The 15,255-nt window shown below is 35.3% G+C and overlaps 1 protein-coding gene and 1 pseudogene across 1 annotated transcript in view; one reads left to right on the top strand and one right to left on the bottom strand.

The window, feature by feature from the left end:
• The window catches only part of LOC130021135 (mediator of RNA polymerase II transcription subunit 4-like), a 30,453-nt pseudogene extending 23,791 nt beyond the window's left edge, over positions 1 to 6,662 (bottom strand).
• SPAG16 (sperm associated antigen 16) overlaps positions 1 to 15,255 on the top strand; it is a 1,095,878-nt gene that overhangs the window by 389,419 nt on the left and 691,204 nt on the right. The gene's annotated exons all lie outside the window — the stretch shown is intronic.

Consider the following 15,255-nt stretch of genomic DNA (forward strand, 5'->3'; position numbering starts at 1 on the left):
TAATCACCACAAGAAACTAGAAATTGAATAGAATAATATTAATAAATGGAGAAAAATAATTTGAAAAAACCCAATACCAAGTTATTATAAACTCAGTAAACTGTAAATAAAAGGCTCTTTAAATTTGATACAGAATATTTATAGAAGCATTTACAGCTAACACCAAATTTAACAGAAATAAACTTGATTCTTTCCCACTGTTATGTAATTTACAATGGCAAGAGAAACAGAACAGAGATTTAATATATATAATATATATATATATTTTTTTTCTGGTAGATAAAATTAAAAACTCAGTGAGTGCCCTCAATAGTAGAATGACTGCAGTGAAAACAGTATAGTGAGCTTGAAGATGAACAGCAGAAATCGTATAGAAAAAAACAAACAATGGGAAAAGACCTCAAAATAGCTCTAAGGTGAATCAGATACCTAGGGGATGATGCCAAGAGGAATAACATTAGATTCATCAGAGTACCAGAAGAACAGGGAGGCAACCCCAATGAAAAAGCCACAGTCAAAGAAATCATTGCTGAAAAGTTCCCAGAGTTAAAGGATGTAGACATACAGATCCAAGGAGCCAGAAGGGTGCCAGCTAAAAGAGACCCTAATAAAAACACTCCAAGGCATATCATAGAATGATGGATGATGGATAAATGAATAGAGACACAATACTGCAAGCAGCAATACTCAGCAGACCTATCAGAGGAAACCCTCTAAGCCTGAAGACAATGGTGGAATAGAGTGAAAAAACTCAATGAAATGAATGCCTCACCAAGAATATTTTATCCAGCTAAACTGTCACTCAAACTTGATGGAACAATACACCATTTTATATATAAACAACAGCTCAGGAACTTCATAGACTCAAAACCAAACCTAAAATACGGATAAAGAGGCTCCTGTAAGACAAGATGAAAAACACAACCAACCCTTACAGAAAGATGGCACAAAAACCCATGACAATAATCTCTCTCAATGCCAATGGTCTGAATGCACCAATGAAAAGACATAGAATGGCAAAATGGATCCAGAAACTGAAACAACATTCTGCTGCCCACAAAAACACATCTGAACAGTCAGAGCAAACACAGACTCAAAATTAAAGGATGGTAAACAATCCTACAAACAAACAGCTCCCTCAAAAAAGCTGGGGTGGCCATCCTAGTATCCAACAACATAAATTCCAGGTTGAAAATGATTAGAAGGGACAGTGAAGGCCATTTTGTATTTATCAAGGTATATGTACAACAGGAAGAAATCACACTTGAATGTATATACACCTAATGAGGGACCAGCTCAATACGTAAAACAACTGATAACATATTTTAAGGAGGACATTGCCAGCAATACAATAGTAGTCAGAGACTTCAATACCACCTTATCACTTCTGGATAGATCAGAAGAACAAAACTCAGCAAGGAAACATTGGCTTTGAAAGAAAAAATGGAAGAGGGGGGTGGGGAGAGACCTCTACAGGGCTTTGTATCCCCAAAAGAAAGAATACATATTCTTTTCCAGTACACATGGAACATTTTCCAAAATAAACCACATGCTAGGCCACAAAACATACCTCAATAGAATCAGGAAGATAGAAATAGTATCAACATTCTTTTCAGACCACAATGCGCTGAAGATAGAAGCGAATCACACACAGACACAGAAAACCAAATCAATCACCTGGAAATTAAACAACTCAGTGTTGAACAACGAGTGGGTTAGGAAAGAAGTCAAGGACAAAATCAAGAGATACCTGGAAACAAATGAGAATGAAGACATGAGCTACCAGAACCTATAGGATGCAGCTAAAGCCATGTCAAGAGGATAGTTTATAGTTATGCAAGCATTCCTAAGGAAGGAAGAAAGGTTCTACAGAGATAACCTGACATCACAGCTCAAGATCCTAGAAAAAGATCAACAAAAGGAACCTAAATCCGGCTAAGGAATGAAAGAATAAAACTTAGAGCAAAAATTAGTGACATGGAAACCCCACAAAAAATCTGAAAGGCCAATGAACCCAGGATCTGATTCTTTGAAAAAATAAACAAGATTGATAAATCACTAGCAGTACTCACAAAGAAAAAGAGAGAGAGAGAGAGAGAGAGAGAGATTGAGAGAGAGAGAACCCTAATAAACCAAATCAGAAATGATAAAGGGACATAACAACAGAAACCAATGAAATTCAAAAGATCATCAGAGACTACTTTGAGAGTCTGTATGAAATAAAACAAGATAACCTAGAAGAAATGGATAAATTCACAGATTCCTATAATCTCCCAAGATTGAACCAAGAAGACTTGGAATACCCTAATAGACCCATTCATATCAAGAAAATTGAAACATAATCAAAAGTCTAACCCCCAAAAAATCCCATGCCGAGATGGATTCACTAGAGAATTCTTCCAAACATTTAAGGAGGACTGGTTGCTAGTTCTTCTCAAGCTTTTCCAGGAAATTGAAGAAACATGAACTCTCCCAAACAGTTTCTATGAGGTACATATCTCCCTAATTACAAAATCAAACAAAGACACTACCAAAAAAAGAAAACTATAGGCTAATCCCTGATGAACATGGATGAGAAGATTGTATTATATGTGCAAAAATTACATTATATATACACGAAGAAAATATTAGCAAATAGAATCCAACAACTCATCAACAAGATCATATACCACGACCAAGTGAGATTCATCCCGGGGATACAAGAATGATTTAACATTTGGAAATCAATCAACATAATCCTTCATATCAACAAAAGTAAAGATAAAAACCTATGATCATATCAATAGACACAGAGAAAGCATTTGACAAGATTCAACACCCATTTATGATGAAACTCTCACCAAGAAGGGTTTAGAAGGAATCGTCCTCAAGATGGTCAAAGCCATTTACAACAAACCTATGGCAACCATTATTCTCAAAGGGGAAAAACTAAGAGCCTTCCCTCTAAGATCAGGGACAAGATAAGGATGCCCGCTCTCACCACTTCTGTTCAATATAATACTGGAATTACTTGCAATAGCGATTAGACAAGAAAAAGACATTAAAGGCATCCAGATATGAAAGGAAGAAATCAAGCTCTGACTATTCACAGATGATATGGTATTATATCTAGAGAATCCTAAATCATCTACCAAGAAACTCCTAGAAACAATAGACTTGTACAGTAAAGTCACAGACTATAACATTAACACCCCAATATCCATGGCCTTCTTATATGCCAATAATGAGACAGAAGAAAGTGACATGAAAAAAAAATCCTCAGAAAACTTGTGCCCCAGAAAATCAAGTACCTTGGAATCAGCCTAACTAAAGAGGTAAAGAACCTCTACAAAGAAAACTACAAAACACTACTCCATGAAATAAAAGAGGACACAAGGAAATGGAAACATATCCCCTGCTCATGAATAGGAAGAATTAACATTGTCAAAATGGCAGTATTCCCCCAAAGCATTATACAGATTTATTGTGAACTCTATAAGGATACCCATGAAATTCTTCAAAGAAATAGATCAAGCACTCCAGAAATTCATATGGAACAACAAACGCCCATGGATAGCTAAAGCAATTCTTGGGAAAAAGACGTTGGGAGACATTACCCTCCCCAACCTCAAAGTCTACTACAAAGCAGTAATAATTAAAACAGCGTGGTACTGGAACAAAGGCATAACCACAGATCAAAGGAATAGGGTGTAATATCCTTACACACAACCCCAAATGTATAAACATCTAATCTTTGATAAGGTAGCAAGAAATGTGAAGTGGAGCAAGGGAAGCCTCTTTAACAAATGGTGCTGGCATAACTAGACAACCACATTCAAAAATATAGGCTTAGAAATAGACCTAAAACATGCACAAAAGTCAGATAAAAATGGATTGAAGACCTCAACATCAGGCCAGAATCCATAAGGTACATTGAAGATAAGGCCGCCAAAACCCTCAGCGATATTGAAGCTAACAGTATCTTCAAAGACAACACTCCACTGACCAACCAAGTGGAAACAGAGATAAACAAATGGGGCTATCTTAAACTAAGAAGCTTCTGCAATGCAAATGATACAGTGACCAAAATACAAAGACAAAGACAGTCTACCCAATACCCATCAGACAAGGGGTTGATGTCAAGGATATATAAGGCACTGGTTGAACTCTGCAAGAAGAAACCATACAATCCCATCAGAAAATGGGGTGATGAAATGAACAGAAACTTTTTCAAGAAAGAAATATGAATGGCAAAAAGGCTCATGAAAAATATGCTCTTCAGCACTAATCATCAGGGAGATGCAGATCGAAACAATTATGAGATACCATCTCACACCACGGAGACTGGCACACATCCAAAATAACAAAAACAACTAGTATTGACGTGGATGTGGGAAGAAAGAGAACCTCCTACACTGCTGGTGGGAATGCATACTGGTTCAGCCCTTTTGGAAAACAGTATGAATGCTACTCAAAAAAATTAGAAATAGAGCTCCCTTTTGACCCAGCAGTACTACTCCTGGGAATATATCCCAGAGATGAAAAAAAGTATAGTTGAAGTAACATCCGCACTTGTTTGTTCATCGCAGTACTGTTTACAATAGCCAGAATCTGGAAAAAAACTGAGTGCCCAGGAACAGATGACTGGTTAAAGAAACTGGTACATCTACACAATGGAGTACTGTACAGCTGTTGTTCATTGATTTGCTCTAGCGGGCCCAGTAATGTCTCCATCATGAGACTCTGTTGTTACTGTGTTTGGCATATCGAATACGTCATGGGTAGCTTGCCAGGCTCTGCCATGCGGGCGAGATACTCTCGGTAGCTTGCCGGGCTCTCCGAGAGGGGGCGGAGGAATCGAACTCAGGTCGGCCATGTTAGCTGCTTGTAAGGCAAACACCCTACCGCTGTGCTATTGCTCCAGCCCATACAGCTATTAGAAAAGGTGAAGTCATGAAATTTACATGCAAGTGGTTCTACATGGAAAGTATCATGCTAAGTGAAATGAGTCAGAAAGAGAGGGACAGACAGAAAAACTGCACTCATCTGGGAAATATAAAGTAACACAATAGGAGACTAACTCCCAAGAATAAGTACCAGGAGGTTCACTCCATGACTTGGAGGCCAGCTGCACATTCTGGGGGGAAAGGCAGTTCAGATAGAGAAGGGAACACCACGTAAAAGGTTTTGGGAGGATTCACCCAAGATGGGATATGCATGCTGAAAGTAGACTGTAGACTGAACATAATTGCCACTCAATACCTCTATTGCAAATCACAACACCCAAAAGGAGAGAGAGAACAAAAGGGAGTGCCCTGCCACAGAGGCAGGATGGGATGGAGGGGGGTTGGGGGGTGATGAGAGGGATACTGGGATCATTGATGGTGGAGAATGGGCACTGGTAGAGGGATGGGTACTTGATCATTGTATAATTGAAACCCAAGCACTAAAATTTGGAAATCTACAACTGTACCTCATGGTGTTTCACTAATAAAAATTTTTTAAAAATAAAATTGAAAAATAAAATTAAAATTATAATTGAAAAATCAATAAAATTATTTAGTTTTTGAATTATTATAAATATATTTATCCTCAATTATATATGGATACTAAAATAAATTACCTTCTTTTTCATCCCTTCTGGCTTCGATGTTATTATTGTTCCCTATTTAAACTTTTATCTGTTCAGAACTAACACCATTTATTACTGTTTTATTAATTGTGTTTGACTCATGTATTTACATGCCACTGAGGAATGCATATAAGAATGTAAATGACTTTACATATATCCCATTGCTCCTCTTATTTTTGTTTCCTTTTATTATGTATATTTCTTGCGCCTGTTTTTATTGCTCATTTACTTAGGCAGTACAAGTGACAGGGAGGTACAGAACTCAGGGACACATACATGCATGGGATGTCCTTTACATCTAAGCTGCATCCTCAGCCGTTTTTCCTTTTCCTTTTCTTCTTCTTTTCCTTTTTTTCTCTTTTGACCTCACACCTGGGAGTGCTCAGGACTTCTTACTGACTCTGAACTAAGGGATGATTTCTGACAGAGCTCAGGTACCGAATGGGGTGTCAGGGATCAACCCCTTCATAGATGCAATCTCCATACCCACTGGGCTATCTCTTTGACCCCATTTTATATATCTTAAATAAATAATAGTAACCAATTTCTCCCATGCAACTGAAGTATCCACTTGGAAAATTAACTGTTTTTTTTTTTCTGTCTCTGCTCTCATCTGAAATAAAGCCTTGGATGGAATAATTTTGTCACCTGTGCCAGTTGATTTGCTCTGATAACCTGAAATACATCCTGTACCATACAGTAAATACAAATACATTGAAAAAATATTAAGAAAAATAATATTTTTGTTTTATTATGATCCACCCCATTACCATTTTTTTCCAACCCCCAATACACCTTTCAGAGGTTCACTTTGGAAAGAAATGTTTGTTGGTGTATACTTTTAATGTTTTTTTTTCCTCCCCGCTCATTGAAATTTAGCCAAGTATTGCCTTAAATGCTTTTGTTATTTCACATTGTAACTTTCAAGATGTCAGTTCTCTGACGTCTGGCTTCCCTTTTAGTTCAGCTTTCTGTTAAACATACCTCCTATGTGGTATTCTGTGCCATTTATCTGTCTATTTGAAGAACTTTTGACATTAATATGCCGCATCCTTACAATATTATGTTTGGTATGGATTATTTTTTCTTTTTTTTTTTGATGTTTATTCAGGCTTTTTTTTAAAAAAAATTATTGACCGCCTTTCATCAGCATGGGTAGTGTCTGCCATAGTCCCTTCAATTACTAATTCTATCCTATTTTCTTTCTGCACTTCCTTTTCAACTTGATTAGAACTGTGTCAGAATTAACTCCAGCCTTCACTTATTAACTCTGCTCGGTTGACTCCTGCTGATTCCCCTTGACATTATCCTGCTTTGCACTGCTTAGTTATGTTTCGCTGTGAGCTATGTTTTTTGTTTCCTTGGAAATTTATTTGGAAGCAGTTTTGAACAGAAAACCTTCAAATAGGATTTGCTGTTTGTGCCTTAAGGACCCAAACTACTTGAGTTTATGCAAAATTTGTGACTAGAAGTCTTTGCTCACTTGATATGAAATTAGATTTTATATCTAGGATAGTAATAATTACCCGCCCTACCTTTATCTGTTACAAAGCATCTTTGTCTAGGGTCCCTGGTGGTGTACTGAATTAAACTAAACTGATTCTGGATCCTCTCTGCCCTTATACATTCCATTTCTATAGCTATGAACTTCATCTTCTCCTTTTGTTGAACACTGAGTTTTACTTTTATTCTTTCTTCCCACTTCAAACTTATTCCTTGTCCCTACCCACCCTATCCAGAAATTCATACCAAATTTTATTTTTTTAATTAAAAAAAATCTAATTGAATCACTGTGAGATAGAGCATTACATAGTTGTTCAAGATTTGGTTTCAGTCATACAGTGTTCCAATTTAAACTTAATTTTCACAAGTTGGAAAAATAGAATGGATCTCATTAAGTTTTACTTCTTTGCTAGCATCTCTGGATTTCTGTCTGTATTTTTCTAGGCCTTTAGTTAGATATTCATGTATCCAAATAAAAGAACAATATATTATCATCATTATGTTGATTTTATTTTTCAGTCAGAAATTGCCTCTGACAATGTAATCAGCCATAATATTTACATTTTAGATATATTAACATAATTTTACATCAATTTGGGAGTTTTTGAGATTGTTTTAATGAATAAAACATACGGGAAAATTGTAACATTTAGGAGGATATATGGAAACTGTGGAAGGAGCGCAGACTCAAGTGAATGATATTCTTATTTTCATACAACAATCACATACACCTAACACATTCATTAATATTTTTATGTATAAGTTCTGGGATAAAATTCTGGTATTTACAGACTTTCAGTTAGAAGTTCATGATTCTTTGAAAAGCCATTTTGATCCATTAAAAATTTAAAAGCTGTTGTTGATTTTTTTACATCACATAGTATTGTTATATTCACCCCTTATGTTTGTTTTTTATAACAGATGTTTGTTTTTCATAACATTTTTCATAACTGCTATTGTTTCCATTTTTTTTAAAGAAGCCAATTTGTTTTATTTTTTCCTTTTTTGTGACACACCCAGAAATGCTCAGGGGTTATTCCTGGCTTTGCACTCAGGAATTATTCCTGGCGGTTGCTTGGGAGATCATATGGAATGCCAGGGATCAAACCTGGGTCTACCGCGTGCAAGGCAAATGCCCTACCTGCTGTGCAATCGCTCTGGCCCCCGTTTCAATGTTTTTTTTGTTTTTGGGTCATCCAACATTGCTCAGGAGTTATTCCTGTTTGTCAATCAGAAATTATTGAAGGGCTAGGGATAGATTCCTTGCCTCATGCCTTATCCTCTATAGTATCTCCAGCCCATTTCACTTTTTTTTTTTTTTGCTTTTGGGGTCAAACTGGAGATGCTCAGGGGTTATTTGTGGCTCTGTAAACAAGAATAGCTCATGGCAATGCTCAGGGGACCAAACAGGATGCGGGGGATTGAATCCAAATCAGCTGAGTACAAGGCAAATACCCTACCCATTGTACTATTGCTCCGGCCACTGTTTCACTTTCTTAAACACTACTTTTAAGTTAACCAGGAGGATATTTTTGTAAAAATTAAATATCATAAAAATGTTATAGATATCTTCGGTATTTTTATTATATCAATAATTTGGTCTGTTTAATGGATTATCCTATCATACAGCTATGTCCTATTTACAACCAAATTTTCCTCAAAATTTGTATACTTAAATTTAGTTATTTTAATATTTATAATATCTCATCATTTTTCCATAATTTTACAGTTTAATTTATACCAATATTTTTCAGACAATTTTGGACATGCATTTAGTAGCTATGAGCTCTTCGAATTTTAAAATTAGAAGAAAATGATAATGAAAAATATTTATTTATTTTTGATTTTTATTTTGGGGCCAAACCAGATGTCGTTAGTGTTCACTCTTGGCTCTGCACTCAGGAATTACTCCTGTCACTGCTCAGGGTCCATATGGGATGCTGGGGACCCCAACCTGAGTTGTCATGTACAAGGCAATCAACAAATCTGTTGTACTACCTCTTTAGCTCCTGATAACAATAAGATTTAAAAAGATACACTCATTTGGTTAAGAAAAAAATCTCTTGATTCAAAATATCAGAGTGGTATATAAAGTAAATCCATTACTTAAATTTAAAAATAACTTTTATCACATTTTGTCTTGTTTATATGTTAACATATAATATATAGCAGGTTTGATTTCTTTAGATCTGCTCTTTTCATAAAATTAATTTATGTTTGTTCTGGTTCTAACATTTTCAACCTAACAGACTCTGGTTGAAATGAAACAATCAGCATTTAATTGACTCATTTGCTCATCATGCTTTTTAGACCAGTGAATATTTGACTTAGATAAACAAATGAAAATATGAGTCTTAAACATTTCTTCAATATACAAATATGCATTACTTGAAGCAAATTATGCATTACTCATTACAGTATCCATTACAGTATCCATTAAGGTATTGATGTAATGTGGGGTTTCACATCTTTTATGTGAATGCTTTATATATTGGTCTCCTTAAAATGTAGATATTTTGCTATTGTTGAGAGCAATACTATAAAAAAAAATCTTCTTTTGAGTAAAGCATTCTGTTTCTATGTAACTTTAAATCAGTTTATTGATACTTCCAAATTTTACTGCTATAAAGCACATTTTATCTTTCAGAAATAAATTATTTTTAGGTGACTAAACTTTGCTGTGTATATAAAATTCAGCTTTATATCACATCTAACAATCCAGCTGGGATATTATTCTTAACAATTACTCATATATTTTAATTTTTGCTATTAGTTTTAATTATTTTAGATTACTTTAAATTTATCAATTCAAGTCAAATCAAGTTTTGGTTCTAGTTATCCTTTTCTAGAGCATATTGTAATGTTATAGCATGGTCCATATATATGTACACACATATATGTATATATTTGAGGCTATAAAATAGAGGCAGCAGGTGTCTTTATACTTGACTAAAGAATGTTTTATGAAAGTACTTTCAAAAGAGAGAAAATGCATCCCTAAACTGAAAGCTTTTTCTGCTGCATGTCTCAAAAGCACGTTTATTTGACTGCTTAATGAATAGAACTTGAGTGAACATCTGTTCAGATTCTTTCAAATAAAATGCAAGTGGATTTTTCTTTCCTGATAATATAAGCAGGTCTTATGTACACATGTACACACAGAGATATTTGAACCGAGAGATATTACACTGTGTCAGGTGCTTGCCTTGTATGCACCCACACCAGATTCAGTTCTCAGCACCCCATATGGTCCCTGGAGCCCCATGAAGAGTGATAACTGAGTGAAGATTCTGGAGTAAACCCTGAATATACTGAATGTGCACCCCCACCCCAATATACATGTGCACTGCTATATATTTATATTTCTTCTTTTTTTTCTGGTGGGTGTAAGTGAGGGTCAGGGATTAGGTTATATCTGGCAGTGCTCAACAGTTATTCTGGTTCTGTGATTAGGAGGAACCCTAGTTGGTATTCAGGGGACCACATGTTCTAGAGATTGACCCAGAGTTGGCCAAAGAGGCTCATGTGCAAGGCAAGTGCATTACTTCCTGTACTATCTCATCAACCCCTATATTTATTTCACTCTTAAACTATACTTTCTTGTATTAAATTTTATAAAATATAAAATAAATATGACTGGTGACACAAATTTTCAAATACACATCATGTAAAAATCATCTTAACACAGCTGTTACTGGGATATTTTTACACTATTATTTTTACCATATATATGTATATATTTTAGTGGATCCCCATGAGGTACATTTACAGACTTACAAACTTTTGTGGTTACATTTTAGTCATGCAATGATCGGGCACCCATCCCTCCACCAGTGCCTATTCTCCACCACCAATGGTCCCAGTATGCCTTCCCCCACTCCCACCCCATTCCTCCATTCCACCCCACTTCTATGGCAGGGTATTCCCTTTTGTTCTCTCTCTCTCTCTCTCTCTCTCTCTCTCTCTCTCTCTCTCTCTCTCTCCTTTTGGGTTTTGGGTGTTATGGTTTGCAATATAGGTATTAAGTGGCCATCATGTTAAGTCTATAGTCTATTTTCAGCGTGTATCTCCCATCCCGAGCAGGCTCTCCAGCACCCATTACTGGGTGGTGAGCTGCCCCTTCCCCCAGCGTGTGAGGATGGCTTTCAAGCTGTGGAGCAATCCACCTGATGCTTATTTTTACTATTCTTGGGTGTTAGTACCCCATTCTTTTACTTTATATTCCACAAATAGATTGGTAATGTAAATTGAAAGCTATTTTTAGTATTAGCAATGAAATTGAGAGTAACTCTTGTTATACAGAATTGGTGCCATTTTTCTTATCCAGATATCTATGATATGTTTATAAAGACTCTATATCACAAAAAAGAGTAAAATTTAATTTTTATTAATGCTTTTATAGATGTCTGTCATATAAGGATATAGTGAATGTAATTGTAATACAGTATTTTTGTATGCAAAATTTTATCAATTTGTTTTATTCTATGTCCATTTAGAAATGTTCAGGAAACTTTAATTGCTACCATTTTCAAATTTCCATTTCCCCCTCTTCCATTTCTGCTATATCAGTGGTGGTTTGATGTTTTTCTGCATTTTCTAACTAATCTACTCTGACAGCATAAATGAAGTTTAATGATTTCATTCGCAGTTATCCACTCAAGTTTACCTGTTATTACTGAATGAATATGTGCTTAGCATAGTTGTAGTTCCAGGATTCAGGTTAGGGCTAAAAACAGCAAGCAAATGATAGCACCCTAGAAAAATACTAATGAATTTTCTTTTAAATTAACATTTTTGTATAAGTTAAATTCTATTTTGCCCCTGATTTTATTTTTGTAATTATTTTTGAGTCTGAAAAAAGTGTTCACATGAGAGTATTTTCTTGGTCAATTCTTCTCCAGACTTATCTAATCCATTTTTGAACAAATTTAAGCATTTAACCCTTTAGAAATATTCAGTGAATGAATTATTTTATAGCATACTCAATAACTTTTTTAGTTAAACTAATAGAAATAATTTAATTTGTATTTTTTAATTTTCAATTCCTTTGGTATTTTTTGGGTTGTATCTTAAAGTTCTGATAGTCTATGATTTATATATTTAATGTGAGCTGAATAGAATACCTAATACTAGTAATAATAGTACATTGATTAATAGTGATTGGATGTAATGAATTTTCTCTGCTGTGTATTGTCAGCATAGCTATTTCAACAGGTCTAAGTTTTTAATGTGACATACACAAAAAAGACTATTCAAAAACTTTGTAAAGGTTAACCTTGGTAGAATCATGCAAGCACATATTTTCTCTAACAGAATAGCAATTCCAGCTGCCTGCATTCACAAAGACAATTTAACTTCTATTTCAACTTTAATATGACACACTGCATACAAATACAATAATAGTTAAATCAATTTGAAATGTGTATCATAGTTACAAATGAAAAAATTAAAACACACCTTCATATTATCATTAGTGATTGTATAAAATGGAATATTTTAATTTCTACCTTTGAGAACTATTTTCAAAAGATTAAAAATGTTTTATTATAATATGACATTTTGAAAGATCTTTAGAATCATTTAAATAAATTTTATAGAATGGTGTTTCCCTCTAAGAGACTGAAAATACATGTTGCTTTAAGTGGTGACATAGTGTATTGACAGGCAGCTTTCATTTAGCCAAACTTGTTCAATGCTGAAAGGAAGGTTAAAAATGTACATTTCCCAGGACCTCAGAGCTCAGGTTCTTCCTAATTTGGGTTCTGCCAGTTAGACAAAACTGAGTGAAATGTGGAAGGTGGAAAGTAATGCAGCTTGTGCCTGAGATGTTTCTACTGAGGAAGACCCGCAGGCCTGCTCTAATCTCTCTGGACCACCATACCAGAATCTCGGTTTCTTTCATTAGCACTCTGCCTTCATCATCATAGCTTTCTCCTCATGCATAGCAATCAGGAATTCAGTGTGTTAACTTTCTGGGTTATCTGTTTTGATAGCAATACTTCACGGTTATTCTACCAAGCAAATTTTTCTGTTGGCCTGTTCAGCTTAGAATTGTGAAAACACATTCAAGTTTTCTTTTCTTAAAGAAGCAAAGTGTGTGCCCACTGCGTTTAGCTGACATTTATAGCAATGTATTTTAAATTATATTTGCTCATTTCAGTGATTACTTTTTTATTTAGAGAAATGCAATTGTGGTAAAAACAACAACAACAACAACAACAACAACAACAAAAGAAATTAGAGGTAATCCTACAATTAAAAAAAATATATAAGAGAATTCTCTGGCCTCTTACTACCTTACATCACTTCAAGACATGTAAGGATTTAGTTCTAGTGATTACTTCCTAGCTCTGGAAACTATCAATCTTGAACAGGTTATGTCAGTCATGCTCTGCTAATTTTCAATGAAGTTTTATTCTTCCATCTACTCCCCATAAACACCAATATAGCTATATCATCTTTTTGTTCTCTTAATTATTTTGTTTATATTTTAAAGTAAATATATCTATTATTTTCCCCTTCCAATCAATTTTGACTCCTCTCTGTGAAATATGGCTCAATCAGCTCTGTCCATCATCCTTATCATTTCCCAAATTTTCTTTATCTTCTAACTGATGTGTGTGTGTGTGTGTGTGTGTGTGTGTGTGTGTGTTTGTAAGCAAACCCAGGGCGTACTTCTGGGTTATGAACTCAGGAATCATTACTGACAGTGCTGAGTGTAGGGACTGTATAGGGTGCCAGGGATTGATGTCAGGTGTGGCACCATGCAAGGTATGCACCTTACCCAGATGGTCTTTTATTTTGAGGGGCCATTTTATTTGAGGGCACTATCTCTCGGCTTCAAAGTTGGCTATTTTAAACTGAGTTTCTAGCAGTAGAAATCAAAAGAATCTGAACTGGCAGGGACAGAAGTGTTAAAGTTTCATATTGCAGTAATGAATTTTATGTTTATATTTTGTTGTCATAATGTGGACAGAGGAGCTATATAGATAATGAAATAAATAAAAGAGAGCACTTTGATGTATAGTAAAGTTATACTTATCAAGTATTTTTCTAGCCTTAGCTCTTAGTTCTCTACATTTTTTATGTATGTATAGCAGGTATGATGCTTGCTTTGCAAGCAATGAACTGGATTCGATCCCGTCACACTGTGTTTTCCTCTGAAAATCATCAGGAGTGACCCCTGAGCACAGGGCCTGGAGTAAATCCTGAGCACCACAGGGTATAATCCCCCAAATTTTTATTTAAATAATGTGAGGAGATTTATCTAAAATATGTATATATTTTTTAACTTCAAATATTTTATGCTTGATTTGAAAATACTGAGATTGGATAAAGAAGGTCTTGTTTTGCCTATTGGATAGTTTATAATTTTATCTTCTCTCAGGATCACTTAATACTTCTTCTTTCAAATTATATTTCTATTTTCTGCTTTTATACTGAAATTCCTCTAATGCCTTCTCCCCTCCACCCTATACCCCACCCCCGGCCACCTTGACAGAGTTTGTTGAGGGAAAGGCTTTGGGAAGAGGAGAAGATGAGATTTGTACCAAGCACCAGGGAGAGGTACTCAGTACAGGACAGGACAAAATGTCAAGATTTAATTTCCCAAGGGAAGCACAGCCGGATTTGTTACATTTTTGTGCATAGAATTTGGAAGGATCCATACAATGTTTTAACCCCCTTATTCACTGTCAGGAAACTCTGCTCTCATTCCCCAGAATTGTGTATTGCCTGCTGGCTTGTTTCAATGTAGTCAGAGACTGCCATGGTACATGACATTAAAGGTGCCGCATGGCTCCTTGAAATGAAGGCCTAAGATATCATAGTTATTTATTACTACAACTCAGTGAAAGTCATATAACGTTGTCCAGGGACTGAAAACTCAGTACTGAGCAAGAGTCACGGTTAGGATTCTCCCCTGCCTTGTTGGGGTAAAATATAACCGGAGCCTGATGAACTTACCTTGAAAGACTTGTAGCTAGATGGTCTTTTATTTTGAGGGGCCATCTGCAAGGATTTAATGGCTGAGCTTCTAAAATTCAGAATTCCATCTGATTCGGCCAAGAGAGATTTTACTTTTTTTTTAGGAAATAAAAATTTCCTCTTCTAAAGCTGAGTTTGGACATAAATGAAGGTAT

This window comes from Sorex fumeus, unplaced genomic scaffold (genome assembly GCF_029834395.1).
Source record: "Sorex fumeus unplaced genomic scaffold, SorFum_2.1 ptg000014l, whole genome shotgun sequence".
Taxonomy (NCBI): Eukaryota; Metazoa; Chordata; class Mammalia; order Eulipotyphla; family Soricidae; genus Sorex; species Sorex fumeus.